Source organism: Bison bison, unplaced genomic scaffold (genome assembly GCF_000754665.1).
Source record: "Bison bison bison isolate TAMUID 2011002044 unplaced genomic scaffold, Bison_UMD1.0 scf7180017864533, whole genome shotgun sequence".
In the NCBI taxonomy this organism is placed as follows: domain Eukaryota; kingdom Metazoa; phylum Chordata; class Mammalia; order Artiodactyla; family Bovidae; genus Bison; species Bison bison.
Genome location: NW_011495082.1, coordinates 2,053,353 through 2,071,791, shown reverse-complemented (window position 1 = coordinate 2,071,791; position 18,439 = coordinate 2,053,353).

Sequence of the window (18,439 nt, the reverse complement as noted above, 5' to 3'; positions counted from 1 at the left end):
TTTGGGCCTGAGATGTAGAGGATGAATGAAAAAGCAGAGAGTGATGGCACCATCATGAAGAAATGCAATAATAAAAATAGCATAATGATAAAATAAGTTAATAGATCATATTGCATATTTTATATTGCTACACTGCATTTATTAGTTTGTTAACTATTTGGGGCCTTGATGTGTGATAATATTTCCTTTTATCCTTAATTTTTTTCTCCTAAAAAAAATCTTACTTCATGTAACTGGTCTGTCAAATACTACTTTCATGCTTAAATGGTAAGTTCAGGATATCATATTTTGCTCCACACTGTTAGATATGGGCTTCTTCAATGGCTCAGCAGTAAAGAATCTACCTTCTATGGAGTAGATGCAGGAAATGTGGCCTCAGTCCCTGGGTTGGGAAGATCCCCTGGAGGAGGAGATGGCAATGCACTCCAGTATTCTCGCCTGAAAAATCCCATGGACAGAGGAGCTTGGTGGGCTACAGTCCATGGGGTCGCACAGAGTGAGACATGGCTGAGTAACTAAGCATGCAAAGCCAGATACAAATTCTTTCCTGTTTTGAAAACTGGTGTTTCATATCTCTTCTTTTAAATTTCAAAATCAAAGAGTAAACATTGTCCAAAATTATTTTAGGGCTTGAAAATTTAAAAGAAATCTGCATTGGGATCCTCCCTTTTCTATTTCTAACACCAAAAAATCTGAAGACTGGAGAAAGGGATACAGGAGTCTATTGTATCATGTAGTACTGATTACCCTTCTGTCCACTTACTCCTATGCCCCATATCATAATTAAGCTGGCTAAATAGTAGCCAATGTATTTCTAATTTCATTTCCCCACATTCTTTCCACAAAAGAAGACAAAAAAGCACAAGCGGAAGATATGCACTTTCTTTGGATCAGCTGTCTGATTCCCAATAGTCATTCCAAATGCCTTTCTTTAGGTCTTTTATTATTTCTTTTATGTTCAGAGCAAGCTCATCCCTACTTAATTTTCTGGCGGATACCAAGAACAAGTTGTGTCTTAATTAAAAGTGCTCACATATCACACAGGATGTGAACATAAGTTTTTACTAATGATATATCCATTTTTTTTCATTAGGTTGATCCTTTAGGAAATCTCAAATCACATTTTATGAATATTTACCAAGCTTTCATTGTCAGTCCTGAGAATCAACAATCTAATACTGCCATTTAGGCTCCATCTAACATAAGACTAAATCTGCTATCTTGAAAATGAATTGATCAAATTCTATCAAATAGGGTAAACTGTGATACCAATAGATAACAAATCAAACGAGCAGTTGACTCATTAGGTCAAAATTTTTATATTTTCATGGATGCTAATCACATGAATATACCTTTAAAGTTGTATCAGTTATTATTGCAAATGTAGTTGTCACCAAAATACATTGACAGTGGGCTCTGGAAAAGAGGTAAAGTATCTATCTTCAATAAATCCTACTCTGATCACTAGAAAAATGTGGATATGCCATGAGACTTAAAGATTATCAATTTTATATGATGCTAAATGTGTAATAGAATTAGTCTACATTTTTTTTTCAATAATGATAGTTCATATACTCAGAGAGTTTTGAAGATAACAACAGACTGGAAGCAATTTAGTTTGTCAATAAATTTAAATTTGAACTGAGTTTAAGCTGCTGCTGCTGCTAAGTCGCTTCAGTGTGTCCGACTCTGTGTGACCCCATAGACGGCAGCCCACCAGGCTCCCCCGTCCCTGGGATTCTCCAGGCAAGAACACTGGAGTGGATTGCCATTTCCTTCTCCAATGCATGAAAGTGAAAAGTCAAAGTGAAGTCGCTTAGTTGTGTCTGACTCTTTGCGACCTCATGGCCTGCAGCCCACCAGGCTCCCCCATCCCTGGGATTCTCCAGGCAAGAACACTGGAGTGGGTTGCCATTTCCTCCTCCAATGCATGAAAGTGAAAAGTCAAAGTGAAGTCACTTAGTTGTGTCTGACTCTCTGCGACCTCATGGCCTGCAGCCCACCAGGCTCCTCCATCCATGGGATTTTCCAGGCAAGAGTACTGGAGTGGGGTGCCGTTGCTAGACCAGGACTAATTAAAAAAAAAAAAAAAACCAACAAATCTTTCCCAGTCTTACTGACCTAAGAAAAATGAAAGCTTTAAGCATGGTCAGCTTGCCATAATGAAAAAAGTGAAAGGTCAGTCAGTCCTAGCCCAGTCTTTGCAACCCCATGGACTATAGCCCATTAGACTTCTCTGTCTATGGAGTTCTCTAGGCAAGAATACTAGTGTGGGTAGATATTTCCTTTTCCAGGGTATCTTTCCCGACCCAGAGATTAAACCCAGGTCTCTTGCATGCAGGCAGTTTCCTAACCATCTGAGACACTGGGGAAGCCCTACCATAATGGATACCTCCCTGAACTAGAGCATTTCTGTTACTTAGCACCTCTAAGGTCATTTTCAATTCTTTAAAATGGGAATTAAATCTGTACCTCTTCCACAGAATAATTGTAAGGATCAAATGAAACAAAAGGGTGAAAACGCTTGAATAAGGAATTATTAATCTTAGGTGACACAAAGTTATTTAAGGAATGAATTAAGTTGTTCCAGATATTGACTTGTTTTCCTGCAATGGTCATTTTTCCCTTTGATTTTTATTGGCAGTCTCTGTCCTTTCTTGCTCCAAATAAAACCTGGGAACTTTTTTCCTAATTGGATAAAATTAGTAAGAATCCTGTAGCAAGTAGCAAGATGCCTTGATCATTATATGTAAAATTCCAGAGAAAACCACTGAGGCCTGTGGGCCCCATTCAGGGCTTTCTGTTTTATAAGGGATGTCAGTGTGGAAGTATAGGAGTATCCCTCTGTGTGCTATACTTATATTTTCTCCTAACTAAGCAGATACGTATGTGAAAAGAAGCCCCACGTGTTCATTCTTGCTTCCAGTTCTCCTGACAGAGAACTGTGTCTGTCCATTTCAGCAAAGGCAAATGAGGAAGCTTTTTTTTTCTTCCCCGTAAGCTACCTTTAACCAATAACATGCTGCATTACTCTAAAATCCAAACAGCATTGTTGCAGCAGATGTGGGAGAGCCCTGTGCAGCCTTTTCTGTCCAGCCTTGTGCCCCCAGGAAGTGGGGAGGCTGGGAGGAGGGAGTGACTCCTGGCTCCTCCCGGCTCCCCCATCACTGGAGACAAAGGGGGACATACCGTTTGGTATCTTTTCTAACTGATTCTTGGGTTACTCTGATTTTGTTTTAGTCATCACGTGAGTTAATTGCAATGCTAATGAGCCCAGTTTATGGGACTGCCGTGCATTTGTACACGAGGGTTCTTTGTTTGATCTGCTACATCATAAGCTTAGTCATCTGCTCACCAGCACAGAGGGATAGCACGTATAATTAAACATGGCAGAACACACCTTTATCTGTATTAACCAAGAAAACTATTGAAAACCAACAGACTAATTAAGGGTAATGATGAACAGTTTTGATCAGCAATTTTCTTTTTTTTTTTAATATCGAAGTTGGCCTGGAAAGAGTAGAGTTGGGGGAAGCTCCTCTTCCAGCTTTCTACTCAGAAAGGTAAAGAGAGAGAGAGAGAGAGAGAGATCGTCCTGCTTCCTTTCCATTTCTTCTCCTACAAACTGTTTTCACATATAATTGAATGGATGCCTTTATTTCAAAAGGAAAAAAAATAATTCTAGAGCTTGTTGGGATCATTTTCTGAAGAGAGGACATTATGCGTGCATGAATTCCACGGGTGATCTGAGGAGGAGCGAGCTGCTTGGACCATTACCCATCATTGTTGAACAGCAGAGTAATTAATTGGGCAAATACGTCAGGATTTGGCGGATACACATGCACAATAACTGGGCAGCAGCAACATACGTACTCTTGTAATGTGAATGAAACAGCAGTACTTCTCTGTGCCTGTGTGCTATGTCAGATGTCTTTTTTTCCCCTTCTTGGCTTTAGCCACTCCAGATTATTTTGTCCATCTTTATGTACTTGCTCGAAAAGGGGTTATCACAAAGAAAAAAAAGACTGCAGATGAGCAAGTTTGACTCACGTGTCTTTATTTTTAAAGGAATGAATTTGATTCACTATGCCTCCATTGACTGATTTTAAAAATAGTTTGATATTTGCACTGGAATGGTTAAATCAGCATGAGGAAAGAATGTTTTTGAATTCCAGGGGCTTCTCAGATAACTGCCAAGGCCTTCTAATTACTGTGCAATATAAATGTGAAAGCTTAGTTTTCCACTTAAAAGTTATCTATGTAGCTGGAAAAAAAGGCACAGCATTTGCCTTGGATGAAGTGAGGAAGGAAATTTGGTCACCCTCTTCTTATTAATAGTTCTCTAGGCAAGTATAAGCAATCAAAAATCTAACCCTTCATTTGAACATTTCAAAACAACTGACAAGGGTTTAGAGGAAAACAGTATGATTATTATTGTTTTTAACATAAATCATCTCTGACGGTGAAATCTAAATGTAACAAGAAAGCTTAAGTTTTGATTTAAAAGGAACTCAATTCCTTGTCATCTCTACTTCTCAAGAGGTTAAATGACAATTTTTTTTTTTGTTCTGATCACATTTTAATCCAGATAACAGAGGACTTGCACTTCTAATTCAGACTTTCTGGTGAGGCTTAGCTTGTCACAATGTATAGCTTTCTTCCCTTTGATAAGGTCAGTTTGCCAAAAAGAACAAAGTGCGTATGAGTAATACATTACTCAACCACTTGTATACATACATCTATTTTTCTTACCAGGTCTCACTATTCAGAAAGGTACAGACATGGCACCATGATAAAAAGGGTCATTTAAAAGACTTCGCAGAGGCTCTGTACTGTGAAGGATTGAATTTTCACTTGAATGCCTACATTTTCACATCTTTTTCTTTACAGAAATATTCCTTTTGAATGGCAGACTGCAATTGGGTAGGTTTTTTTTTTTTTTAAGTCACTGACCAGGAATATATAAAATATTAGAAGGCATTTGTCCCAGTGGAAGAGCACAGTTCACTGAAAAGTACTGGGTGGTTATTAAGGAGGTTATACAACTTTGCCTCTTTAGATTGGTGGGTTCCCTTTGACAAGAGCCTCAAGTTCAGTCAAGGTGGAACGCCGTGGTATACCACTTCTAAATGACAGCCAATTTAAATAACTTGTGAAATCATTAGCCCCAAAGCCATCTCCCTGGTAATTTTTCATAATCACAGCCAATGTATATTTTGGGGGCCATACAATGCTGATTCTGGTTTATTTCATCTTTCTATCTATTTCACATTTCATGAGAATTTAATGAGAACTATGCTCATGACTAATTTTTAAGACCTCTAATTTTTCCTTAAGTGGTTTTAAATATCGCAGATTCACTTAAAAGGAAAAGAGGCAGAGAGATAGAAATCTAGTTAATAAATATACTAAAACATCTAATCTTGGTTATTGGATTCTCTGGGAAGTTAGTGTTAATTCAGTTCTGCTGAATGCAACAAATATTTCTTGATCTCCTACTACCAGTCAGGTATTGCACTAGGATCATGGAGTAATATAATAAAAATGAGTAAGGCGTCTTCTCTATTCTTAAGAATTCTGCAATCTAATGAAAAAAGTAAAGTGCACAACCATAATAAAAGGTAGACTATGATGAATAAAGACAGAAAGTCACAAATCAGGGAGATTTCTTCTGACTGAGTTACAGAATATTTCCCAGAGGAGAAACGACTTAAACACAGCCTTGAAAGATGCATTCAGTTGGGGTAGCCGTAGGAGAGGGACAGACACAATCTGATACAATCAATACATCCCAGATGGGACAATGGCAAGAGGAAAAGCATGACAGTGGGCAAATGCAGGACATTTTTGTATGATAAGGAGTACCTGGACTGGATATAAACAAGCTCCTTGAGGTAGAGTGATGGAAGTCAAGAGTGAGCGTCTCTGTTGACACACAATGAGTCAACTAAAGGGTTTGGAGTTGGGCTGTGGTACTATGGGCTGCTGCTGCTAAGTCACTTCAGTCGTGTCCGACTCTGTGCGACCCCATAGACGGCTGCCCACCAGGCTCCCCGGTCCCTGGGATTCTCCAGGCAAGAACACTGGAGTGGGTTGCCATTTCCTTCTCCAATGCAGGAAAGTAAAAAGTGAAAGTGAAGTTGCTCAGTCGCAACCCCATGGACTGCAGCCCACCAGGCTCTTCCATCCATGGGATTTTCCAGGCAAGAGTACTGGAGTGGGGTGCCATTGCCTTCTCCGGTACTATGGGCAATAGGGCAATAGGGAGCAAAACCGTGTCTATCGGAATTGGATTTGTAAAGTCCAAAAAATATTGTTTCTTTCTTCTTATGTATAATTTATGTTTTTACCTATACTGCTGAAGATTTTTCTTGAACTTCAGTTCTCTTCCCCACCTCCGCCTCCTGTTGGAACTAAATCAGAGGGATAGAGAAGTCAGAATCTGTGTCACACACAAGCATTCATGTTCATTTGGGAACCAAACGAAGTCATTAAGAAATTCCATAGTAACAATAGTGATTTTGCGACTCTGTCTAGGGGATATTGCATATTGTCATTTTATAAAAATACTCAGAATTACTTCTGAGTTACATGGAATCAGAAACCATTTTAAATTTCTTTGAAAGCTGAACAGGGACGTCTTGTTCACATTCTGGAACAAAACTGGATGAAAAAATTTATCTCAGGCTTTTAAGAAATAAACTTGCAGGTTTATTTCTAAACTTTGGACAATTTTTTTCTAAATGTTGACTTTTGGTAAAGATACAAGGAGTAAAACACACTGATTAGATCACATACAACATCATCATATTATTCAAATGCAGTGCTCAGTAAGCTCCACCCACTGCCATCCAGTTCTCTTCCTAAGACTTCTATGGTACCTACATTTTACAGATTCAAGCTCTAATTAAATATGGATATAAATGATCTCTTTCTAAATTTTATATTACTCTAAGCTATGAAAAATAAAATCTTATTTTTTAAAAAGATGAGACTATTGAAATGGCAGAGATGAAATGGCAGCAAGAATATCAACTACAGAGTGGCAAAAGTGGAAGCAGTGACAGATTTTATTTTCTTGGGCTCCAGAATTAATGGGGCAGTGACTGCAGCCATGAAATTAAAAGATGCTTGCTCCTTGGAAGGAAAGCTATGACAAACCTAGACAAGTATTAAAGAGCAGAGACATCATTTTGCTGACAAAGGTCCATCTAGTTAGTCAAAGCTGTGATTTTTCCAGTAGTCACGTATGGATCTGAGAGATGAACCATAAAAAGTGCTGAGCACCGAAGAATTGACACTTGAATTGTGCTGCTGGAGAAGACTCTTGAGAGTCCCTTGGACTGCAAGGAGATCAAACCAGTCAATCCTAAAGGAGATCAGCCTGAATATGCATTGCAAGGACTGATGCTGAAGCGGAAGCTTCAATACTTTGGCCATCTGATGTGAAGAGCCGACTCATTGGAAGAAAACCTGATGGCTGGGAAAGACTGAAGGCAGGAGGAGAAGGGGGTGGCAGAAGATGAGATGGTTAGATAGCCTCACTGACTCAATGGACATTAATTTGAGCAAACTCCGGGAGATACTGAAGGACAGGGAAGCCTGGCATGCTGCAGTTCATGGGGTGACAAAGAGTCAGACACAACTTAGCGACTAAACAATGACAATAAATGGTTTTCAGGGAGGACAGGTTATTATGCATGAGATTATTAGAACTGGAAGATGGGCTAAATGTTATTCTGATGGCCTAACAGATTAGTTGTTTCTGGTATACATAGGTGGATGATGGATCAAACACATTCTGTTCATTTTAGTGTCATGTAGCTTTTTATCTGATAAATTGGTAAATATTTAGCCTCTCTGACTGTTGAAACAATTTGATACTAAAATAATTAAATTAGTGGCCCCCGATTCACACTCAGTATTTGAAGCAGGCAGATACAATGGAGCAGTGGGAAAGTAATGCTCATAAGCCACTTGGATTAAAAGGAAATGCTGTTCTTTCTTTTATAATTAGGAGTAAAAATATTTTATATATATAAGCTTTAAAATTGGGCATTAGTCTTTTGCAATTTCAAAACTAGAAAACCGTTTGCTGAAAACCTGAGAATAATGGCATTAATTTAGATATTTTTTTCTGGCTTGAGATGTTGAACTTAATGTACAAATATTATTTCTCCTTTTACTTGAAATTGCTGCAATTAAAAGTTACAAAAAAGAAAGGGAAACAGAAAAGAAAAGGAATTGTGATTATTGTGGGTAATATTTGACAGACACTGCAACTACAAGAAGGCTAGATGACTCATATTTTCCAGTAACTTATTTTGCCTTCAAAGAAATATGTTCGTGAGCTTGCTCAGTTGCTCAGTCATGTCTGACTCTTTGCAATGCTATGGACTGTAGCCCACCATGCTCCTCTGTCCATGGAATTCTCCAGGCAAGAATACTGGAGTGGGTTGCCATTTCCTCCTCCAGGGAATCTTCCAGACCCAGAGATCGACCCCATATCTTCTGCCTCTCCTGCATTGCAGACAGATCCTTTACTGCTGAGCCATAAGGAAAGCCTCAAAGAAATATAGCTTAATAGGAATTCCTGTTTCTACCTAGATCTCCAGATAAACATATGATGAGGATGCCAATACCTCTAGGTAGAAGTCATGCCTACTAGATTATGAAGTTGGAGAAGGCAATGGCACCCCACTCCAGTACTCTTGCCTGGAAAATCCCTTGGATGGAGGAGCCTGGTAGGCTGCAGTCCATGGGGTCGCACAGAGTCGGACACGACTGAGCGACTTCACTTTCACTTTTCACTTTTATGCATTGGAGAAAGAAATGGCAACCCACTCCAGTGTTCTTGCCTGGAGAATCCCAGGGACGGGGAAGCCTGGTGGGCTGCTGTCTATGGGGTTGCACAGAGTCGGACACGACTGAAGTGACTTAGCAGCAGTAGCAGATTATGAAGTTCCAATATTTTTAAGTACCCATATATTAAAAGTGACTGTGTAGTAGACCCTGATTTGTATTTTTTTTTTTAATGTCTCAGTAAGATAGATGTTACCATAACAATGTTACAGATGAAGAAAGCTAAACTCAGGGTTATTTTTTATCTTGCTCCAGTTCTCATAATTTATAAATTATAAAATTGTGATTTAAGTTCAGGTCTCGATCTACAAAGTCAAGTTCCTGCCCTTAACTATACTGCTTGCTTCCCTAAAGTAGAGTTTTTGGAGAATGATATGGTTGATGTTAAGAATGGGTCAAAGGAGAAATCCTTCATTCCTTCATTCTTCCAGCCAATACTTATTGAGGGTCTCCTGTGGGCCAGTGTTCTGGGGACTGAGGAAATAGGAACCAAAATGAACCCTTAGAGATCTCCCATTTTGGTGGTAGAGAGTATGGAAGGAACCTTTAAAAAAATGTGTATGTGTGTTAGTTGCTCAGTCGTTTCTGAGTCTTTGTGACCCCATGCACTGTAGCCCGCCAGGCTCCTCCTTGTCCATGGGATTTTCCAGGCAAGAATACTGGAGTGGGGTTGCCATATATATATATATATATATGTATATGTATATGTATAATATGTCAGATGGTGATAAGTGATGGGAAGAAAAATAAAGCAAATGGGTTGCCATTTTACAAATGATGGGGGGAGACATCTTTGACTTTAAGCAAAAACATGAAGTCACTGATGGGATAAACTATGAAGATGCAGGGAGAGAAGTTTTGTGGGCAGAGGAAATAGCAAGGGCAGGGGCCTTACATCACAAAGGAGTTTGGTGTGTGGATGGACAGGAAGGGCCAGGGTGACCGCAGTGGGGCAGAGAGGCATGGAGGGGTAGATAACTGGTAAGGTGGTGGGGTGGCAGGCGGTTCAGATTTTGGTAAAAGTAGTTTCTAATGCTCTCAACCGATTTTGGGTTCTGATGACCTTGGTGCAAAGGTCATGATGCATTTTTGTGCATATGTTGCAGAGGTAGTCTGTGAGTCATGTTTTCTGTTGAATAGTCAAGTAGGATCACTGATTATTTTAGTCACCTTATGAGATCAAATTAATGATCCCTCCAATCCAGTGTTTGTGAACTGAGAGGACAGTTTTCATTCATGATAACTAAGCACAAATGTTTAGGGATGACTATCAGACATGGTGAATTATGACTTTAAATAAAACAAAGCCAGGAACACATGGTTGGACCTTTGCCTTTGAAATTTTAAAAGCTTGCTAGTTCCAAAAAGAAATGTTATTTTGTTACTTTATTTGGGCGGAGTGAGTATCTTCAGGTTTTACCTCTGCCTCAATTCACTCTGCCTTGTGAGGACAGAGTAAATGTTCCAGTGGGGTAAAAAGATTTAAATAATATTCCATTCTAGTAGTTTGGTCACATAATGTTAATTAGGCAGGTGACAAATAGAAAAGTTAATTTCAATTTTGCATGACCCGCTGTGTATGTCAGCTTCCAGTTCATCCAACTTGTGTCCTTCACTTCTCCAACAGATCAGGTACTCCATGTGGGGATGCCATCAGAAGAGAAATTAAATGATCTATTCTCCCACCAGAGCCTAAGGAATTGCAAGGGTAACTTTCATTAACCTTGATGGATCTTACTCATGAAAAGCCCTTGAATGTCAATGGGAGACAAGACTCCAAAGAGTCTCTCCTACTTTCTTTAATATTGTTCATTTAATCAAAGAATGACAATGAAGCATCTCTCATCAGAGATTTATACTTAAGTACTGTAAAATTTCTAAAATAAAAACTTGGGACCACCAAATGACTCACTAAAAATAGTGTCAGAGATAATTGCCACAGACACCTTCAAAAATATTTATTGGTAAAAAACAAAAACAGAACCCAGAAAGTATTTCTCCCATTCCTTCTCCCAACCCACATGTGTCAAGGTAAATTCCTTTAAAGAAATAAACCATCTGTGCCAACATTTGTCACCTGCCTCTGATCCAAATCTAGCTCTCAAACTTGGTTTTCCGGCACAGCGTCACTACGCATCTGAAAGTACATCTGGAAGGATGGTGCTTTGTAGTTGACATCAGTATTGAGCTTCCTCTGCCTGGGAAGTGCTGCACTGGGCCGCTTAGAAGTCTCAAAATCATGCCCATTTCAGTATCCATAAGGTAAATATTAAATACATGACGAGGAGGGACAGCACCTCCTGCCCGCCTACTATGACACCCCCGACTCCCTCCTTCACTCACTGAGCACAAGGGCTCATCCACCCTATTGACAGGAAAGGCCCCTGAGGATCGTAGAATTTTGCAAATTAGTTTGTGTCCCTTGTGAGTGATCCAGTAATTTATACTTAATAGGAATTAGAAAGAGGTCTTCTACCAAAATGTGTCAGACAGGCAATGGGTTAATAAGAAATATGAACTTAAGATTCCGTAGAGAGGAGGCTGAGAAGCCCCACTCCAAAAGCAATGGGAAAGGCAGCGAGGGAACCCTGGAAAGGAGGGTGCAAACAAAGAGAAGCCTCTGCGTGGGTCAGAGGCCACGCTCAGCCACTGCCGAACCAGGTGACTTTAGTAGGGAACAGTAGGCAATTTGATTTTTTTTTTTTTTAAATGAGTCAGTTTAATTGCTGATGGTTTTGGCCTCTCTGGTGGCAGGAAGGATAATGAGACAAATTGTTAGATGTCAGAGTGGACAGAAATACTCAGTTAACTGACGTCCATTCTTCATTCTCCAATGGACTGTGGTGGTTTTTAAGTGCGGCATCAGGATGTGATTGTGTGTGGCTGTGTGTGCACATGTGTGCTTGTATGAGTGAGGTAAGAGAGGAGGGGAAAGGGCAGAAAGAGGTCCTTACCTGGTAGCAAAGCCTGTGGTAATGATGTGTGAGACTTCAGTTTGCCTGAGGTTTGTGGTCCTAACCTTAATTTAGTGGACTTTGCTTGGAACACAAAAGTTAGACATCTAAGAAAGTTAAATTGTTTTAGATCATGAGATCTTAGTTTTGAATATGGCATTTCTCTGTGTGTTTTGTTATTGGTAGTTGGCAGGATTATCTTTTTCACACACATACACAGAGCTACATATGCATGGAAGGTTAATGGGTTTATGCCATTGTGTTGTATGTTGGCTGTGGAAAATATTTTCAGAACAAGAGTTTTCAAAAAACGTTGGGAAACTTTTCTCCTTAAATAATCCTCTTCCCCCACCCCCCTCTCATTTCTAATTCTCACACTGACTGGGTAGTCCGGTGAGGAGTTAAGATGGTAACACAAAGACCTGACTGCTTAATTGTTTGTTCTTCCAGGACCTTAAAAAAAAAAGCCATGGGAGAGCTTGGCAGTTGCTTCAAATTACAGCCATTTTACAGTCAACTGGTATCAATCATATTTTTTTTATATTAACAAAGATATAGCCATTAATAACTAATAAAGGTTTGTTAAACCAATGCTGATTTATTCAAAATAATGTGTAATTCAAAGTCACTGGTAGTCCTTAACTGATTAGCCGTTATGCATTCTTTACAAAATACTCAATAATCGGGAAGAATGTAACCACAAGTCAGTTAATTAAGATTGTTGGATTCTGGTTTGTCGCTTGTTGAATTAATGAGTTTGCTGCAATCAGTCCCAGTCTCACCTTTGGTCCTGAAGGGACACCAGGTATGCATGCTGGTGGCCTTGAATGGGTGACAGGCTGCTGTGGAGTCCCTTCCGCTGCCACTCATCTTCTCCCTCCTTTCAATTCCATTTTTCATTGGAATAAAAAAGACTAAAGCGGCTTGCTGGAGAAGCAGGATGGCCTGGTGATGAAAAGCACGGACACTGGAGCCAGTCTGCCTCGGGCTGCAATCCCAGCTCAGCTGTGTCCTAGCTGGGAGGCCAGCTTCTAACTTGTTCAGTGCCTCAGTTCACCCACCTGTAAACTGGGGATGGTAACAAAGGTCCATGAATCAGAGGGTTGTTATGAAGATTAAGTGAGTTGTTCACAAGGTGATCTGAAGGGGTATATAGTACATGGAGAGCTCCATGTTAGCATTTGTAGTAAATAAATGTTCTCAGCAAACGTCGTGAGACCAAGAATTATGGTTATGGTTACTTTAAGTGACCGTAACTATCTCTTCATAAAAGAACAGCAGCAGAGACTTTCCTGCAAGTCCAGTGGTTGAGACCCTGTACTTCCAGTGCAGGGGGTTCAGGTTTGATCCCTGGTTGGGGAACTCAGCTCTCATATGCCTTGAGATATGGTCAATAAATAAATAAAATAAAAATTAAAAAAATCTAAGGACAGCAGCAGTGAGAGGAAAAATCCAAGTTCTGCTGCCCTGCACTCTTCCACCCATGCCTAACTCATTGAGCCCAAATCTCTTCAGACTCAGTTATACACCCATGGGGTGCTTTTCTGAGGCTCTCTGCAATTTAGAAAAGAACAGCTTCTGTGGTTCTTCCAAACGTGTCTTCAGTTAACATTGAAATTGCAATTACAGAAGAGCTATGCAGACAGACTTCTTAAATGGTCTCAATTAAAAACACACATGCCCAAATTTTCGTAGTTAACATGAAGCATGCCCTGTGTACAGGCTTCCTGGGTAGCTCAGTGAATAAAGAATCCACCTGCAATGCAGGAGACCCGGGTTTGATCCCTGGGTTGGGAAGATCCCCTGGAGGAGGGCATGGCAACTCACTTCAGTATTCTTGCCTAGAGAATCACAAGGACAGAGGAGCCTGGAGGGCTACAGTCTACGGGGTCACACAGAGTCGGACACCACTGAAGAGACTCATGCATGCATGTACCCTATGTATGTCTGCTCTAACCCAGAAAGGAATTGAGCAGTTATCTATTTCTTTAAGATGAAGTAACAAATATGAAGCACAATAGATACTCTGTTGTTTCATGTGAGTAACTGTCTTCTCTGAAAGTTTTTTCCTCAGAGAATTAACTGACTTCCCCATAGCAGCAGGGGTCTCGGAATATAGACAGTCCCATGCTTATGACTTCTTTTTCACATAAACTCCAAGTTCAATCATATTTTGAGTCTGTAAAATTCATATAGTAAAATTACCCCATAATTTCTTGTTATGTATGAGTAAATCTGACATACATATTATTTAATATCTCACAAATCAAATGTTATAAATAGGGCTGTAGGGCAGAATGGATCCAAGAAAACATACCAACACATTTGTACTAATTACCCCCGAAATGTTCTCAAAGAGAAACAATTTATAGGATATTATATCTAATTCTTCACACTTCAAGGAAGTATAGTATGAATAGTGTCCCGAGTATTCCAGCATTTCAAAGAGTATTAAAAAAAAAATTATGCTGGAACCCATGGTAGAAAGAAGGCTCATAGAACAGAAATATTTTCCTAGAAATCTCCAATAAGAGAAAAATGTGTATTTACAGAGATAATTTTTCACTTGTTTTAGATTTTAATATTTCAGAACTTCCTATTTATTAAAATGATTGGTTTTGCTTTTTTATTTTAACAAGCAGTTTTAATTATCTGACTCTCATTGACTATTCATGATACAGTGGAAACTGGGGACGGAAATCAAGAAGTAGCTGCAACATAGATGCCCAGCATCTGGCCTGCTTTCTCAGTCTGAGAATGGGTGGACCAGGAGTCCCTCATTTTGCCAGAGGAAAAGGAGGCAGGCTCACCCTGAACAGGAGCAAAGCAAGGTTCCTGTGTCTTTCAGCAGGGGAAGAGGGAGGTTTTTGGTACATGAAGAGTGCGTCTCTACCAGTATGGAGTCACTTCTGTGTGCCAGGATGCTGCCAAGTGTTTGCTACACATTTCACTGAATCCTTATGTCTAACCCATTTCACAAAAGAAGCAAGTGCACCGCTGTGTGGCTAAAGAATTTGCTCAAGGTCACACAGCAGTAGATGGGATAGAAACCAAGTCTGCAAGCTCCTAAGACATTGGAATCACTACACCACTGCTCTTTAGTTCAGGTCACACAAAGGGCACATGTTCATGGAGTGGTTGACAGGATCCCACGCAGCCTTCAAATTCCACGTCTCCTCTACATTCCCCAACTAGGCATTTTGTTGATATGTATTGAAAATGATTAAAACAGAAAAATTGCATTGTGTTTTTTATAACACTAGTAATTTCTGGGCTATAAAAGACAATAAATGATACTAACAACACCTCTACCACCAATTCCGAGAATAATTTCTGCTGCCATTTCCTAGGCATTTACTTTAGGTACTTTGCAAAACACTTTGCATGTATTATTTCATTAAAAAAAAAAAAAAAAAAATTCTCAACCCCAGGAAAGTAAGTAAAAAAAAAATCACAGAAATGTCATCGTTTTTAAGGAAAAATAACATTGCTCCCATTGCCCTATCCAAATCTGTGTCCAAATTTCCTCTGCAAATGGTGATAATGAATACTGTAATCTACTGTCGTGTGCTCTGGCTGAAGCAGAGAATTGTATTCAAGCAATTAAAAGGAAATCCTCATAATAAACACATGGCAATCCTGGAAAAAATAAATAATGCTGCGCTGGCAACAGAGGGAAATCAAATAGGGCAAAAGAACCAGAAGATGCAAATTCCCTAGGTTGAAGCTTATAGAAATCTTCAGTCCTGCTAGAATTCTAATTTTAATCATGGACAAAATTTTAATTTTAATTTAAATTTTGATCATGGACAAAAGGATGGACTAACCACTTAGCTCTTATTTCTTATTTGTTTTAATTTGCTTTTTACTACTCGCACTGTAAAGAGCTGATAAATATTGGATGTCTTAAAGCATGAATGGCCTAGAAAAATAAATTGCCTTTTATTATTGCTCCTTATGAATAAGATTGACATACCTAAGAAGCTGCTGCAGGAGAGTCCAAAAAGATATTGCAGCCAAATCGATTAATTAAGTGTCTCTCATCATTGTAAATAATAATAAACTTCAACTGCAGCTTACTAAAGAACCCACCTTTCCCCAACCCACATTACTTTAGCTGAAATAGGCCGAAATCTTTTTTATTTGTATTTTTTCCCTTAAAAATGACTTCAGCCATTTGGGCTTCTTTGTACTTAGGAGTTTGTCGCATTTCCCCAGAACATTAGAGCTTTATTCAAACCAGTGATCCTTTATGTGGAGCACAAGGGCCACCTAAGCCAGAATCACTTGGGGAGGCTTGTCTGAAATATAAGTTCTAGGAATCCACGTCCCCGGAGGCTCTGATTCACTAGCCTGAAGTAGAAGTCCAGGAATCTGCTTTTTAAATAAGTACCCAGGCAATTCTGATCGTTTAAACTATACTCTGTGCTCTTCTTTGGGAGTGTATGGGCCCTTTTTCCCCTTTTCACTGCAGTCCTCTTCTTTTTATTGCAGTGCATGGCTTCCCTGGACACGAGTGTCCCTTAGAGGGTGTTGTGCCACTGTTGTAGATGGTCGGGTCTGTTCTCCTTCTGGTCTGAAGAGGTAGGGACCCAATACCCAGGTGACCTTTATTTCAAAGTGCCAGAATTTTTGGCCCTTCATGCCAGTGGAAAAGTCCACCAGGCTCTAGGGACATGAAAGATAAAGAAGAGGGTAGAGATCATCACAGAGTGAACCCAGAGATCATTGCTGGGCCCTCCAACCGCTGGGAAACCTCTTTCTGGGACATTTATCCTTACTGTTAACTCTTTTAACTAAAGGTGCATAACTCCAGCCTCGTTAAACGGATAGAGTAGCGATTCTTTTTGCAATATAGGATGCTTGGGTCTGTGGGTGAAGATAGCAACAGTCTGTCCAGTATTTACTGTATGTCAAGTAAAAGCTAAGTGCTTCATATACGTTACATCATTTATCTTTTCAGCAATAACTCTTCGAGAGATATTACAATTCCCCATTTTACAGATGAGGAACTGAGATTTTGAGGGGATAACTAGTTTACCTGAGGTCTGGTGGGAGACTTAAAATTCTATTCCAGGTTGGTCTGACTCCAGGGCCTGTGCTCTAATAAAGCAGGAGGCAATCCAGTCTCCAATCATTGAGTGAGTTTTCTCTTGCCTTTCTAATCAGCTAGTCTTTGTGCCCCACGTCTTTGAAATAAAGTCTAGGTTCTCTATGAGCATCTGCTTCCTTTGGGAATGCTTCTAGCTACTATTACTATATTATAAGGTCTTTGAGATGAGAACAAATGGATTGAGCCCCACCTCTGGGTTTCCTTGCCAGCACTGTCAGAACCACAGTACAATGGTGACGTGCTCAGGCTAAGTAAGCGAGGTCCTGCCGCTCTATTTTAGGACTCAGGGCTCTGACAGAGAGCTTACTGTTACATTGTCGCACAACATGATTACAATAGATGAAGTCACTTTCAAGGGAAGCCAGAGCCCATACCCTGCCAGTACTTTGTTTAATGAGCCCAAGACAAAAATAACAGCATCTAATGGGCAGGGAGGCTGAGAGAATGGCACAAAACAGTCTTTTAGGAGTACAACTCTGAATTACAAAGTAAGGCAAAGCAAACTGCGGATTGGATTTTAAAAATCTCACTCTGCCTCAAATAGTCATGGCTTCGCATAGAGGTGCCATTGCCTTCTCCGTCACATAGAGGACTTTCTTTCCTGAGTGTATCTCAAAGCTCTACAAAGGAGAATGACCATTCTCCCATCGGGCTTTCCCACTTCTGCACCGCTGTGTGTGCCACTGCCCTCACTTGGAAGCCCTCCTCCCTAGAGACATCTCTTTTCCCAAACTCTGCCTGGCAATGGCAGATTGAAGGAGCGATGTGGTTGTGAAGGTGTGCTCTTGCTATTTTATAAAGGAAAGTATGCGTGGAGACTTAATGCTGAAAATAAGTTCTGGCACCCAAGCCTTCTCTTTAAGTTCACAGCAGATCCTGATGCTTTATTTGCTTCTGGATGCTCTTGATCTGGCTTTGCTTATAATTGTGACTCCAAAATTCATTCCATTCAGTTCTCTACAACCGCCCATCTTCATAACTTAGTATTGGATTCTGGTTTTGCCCTCAGAAGCTATAGTTCTTCCTTAGACTCCTCTGATGGCTGTCTGATGTAAATTTCATCAAATTCCTAGGTTCACTTTAATTTTCCCTCAACCTATGGCCAATGTTTGATTCAAAAACTGTGAACTAATGATCAATCTCTACCAAAATCTCACCTGATTATCCAAGCAAAAGTGATGTATTCCTCCCCTGTACTTGATTCAGACCTTTTTCTTGGCTGTTATATTGGCTGCTGTAATGATTACTTGTATACATCTAGTTTTCAGCTCATTGGTGTTAGGGATCAGGTCTCATTCACTTTTATCTTGCCCATAGTGTAGAATTAATAATAATAGTAATAATATGAGATAGAATTTGGTGACCCTCTAGTATGTTCCAGCGGAGAAGGCAATGGCACCCCACTCCAGTACTCTTGCCTGGAAAATCCCATGGACGGAGGAGCCTGGTGGGCTGCAGTCCATGAGGTCGCTAAGAGTCAGACACGACTGAGCGACTTCACTTTCACTTT